A 1,435-nucleotide genomic window follows, 5' to 3' on the forward strand; every position below is an offset into this window, starting at 1 on the left:
ACCCAGCGGGAACAGGAGACCGCAGCCCTTGCACGTGCAAGGGGCCGCCTGCGAGAGCACCCCGCAACGGCGCTCACCTCTCCTGGGAAGAGAGCTCCAGAGGCTGAGGCGAGCCGAGCTGCAGACCCGGAATAGCAGGAGGATCACTGCTGCAGGACTCCCACGAGGCAGTCCCCGGCTGCAGGATCCCCGGGGACGGTCCCCTACGTACCCAGTGGCTGTCTACATGAAAGTCACCACAAGTGTGACGCGTGGGGAGAAATCCTCCCCCAAACTGAGCCCATGTGCACAGGAGTCCGCAGCAGGCTCCCTGGGGACGCGGGCCGATCTGGGGACCCTTCTGCCCCCGAATGCTTTTGCTCAGCAGTCTAGTAGTGATGAGATGCCCGCACTTGAAGCAGCTGTTGTGCGAGAAAAAAGGAAGGATTTCCCTTTTTTTTTTTTTTTTTTTTCCTGGAACCGGGGATTGAACTCAGGCCCTTGCGCTTGCCAGGGAAGCGCTTATTCCACTGAGCCATCTCCCTGGGCTTAAGGATTTCCTTCTCACGACACAGCCTACAAAGCTGAATTAGTGAAGAGTGAAGGGTAAGAATGAACAAAATCTATGTGAATATTTAAATGTTAAAAAAGGTATTGCAGTAAAAGCCAGATTACTATGAATGCCCCTCACAATTCCCCCCGGCTCTGCGCACGCCCGTGCCACCATCGGGGGCGCTCTCTGCAGCAGCTCTGGGTCCTCTTTTATCCAGGTGTGATCAAAAACATGGTGATGGCTAGTGCCCTCGAGCCGAAAGGCAGCTCAGAAACCCTCGGCGCTGTGTCCGCACGCACCTTGGTCACTTGGCCAGGGACCGTGCAACTCCAGGCTCCTCCCCAAGGTCAAAGTGGCCAGGGAAGGTCAGCATGTGCAGTTCATTCGGGACACCGAGGAGGCCAGGACAGCGCAGCTGAAGACCCTCAGGAGAGACGGTACCACTGACACCTGTATTTCTTACAGGGGAGAACGGAGGAATTTCAAAGTGTTCTCACTGACCATTAGCCTCACAATGCTTGACTAAATTTCTTTTTTTAAAATATATCTTATTTATTTATTATTTGGTACAGCGTCTCACTTTGCTATGCAGCCCAGACTCATAGTAATCCTTTCTCAGCGTCGCCGGCCCTGGGATTACAGGCGTGCACACCAGGCCCAGTCTGTGGGGCCGGCTGGACGTGCGGTACTTGGGACCGAACCCGGGTCCCTGTGCTTGCCAGGAAGGCGCTTAGACCGCCGAGCTGTGTCCGCAGCCCGATGGACTGAATTCCTGGGAGAATTCAGGAACTCACTGTGGTAAAGATGTAGGCAAGCCAGGGCTGGAGGAATATGCAGTCCCACGTCCCACGTGCATAGCTCTAGCTGTTAATCCGAGCAACAAATTTTACGGTAAAAGTAGGT

The sequence above is a fragment of the Octodon degus genome, unplaced genomic scaffold (genome assembly GCF_000260255.1).
Source record: "Octodon degus isolate 3935 unplaced genomic scaffold, OctDeg1.0 scaffold00274, whole genome shotgun sequence".
NCBI classification, from domain to species: domain Eukaryota; kingdom Metazoa; phylum Chordata; class Mammalia; order Rodentia; family Octodontidae; genus Octodon; species Octodon degus.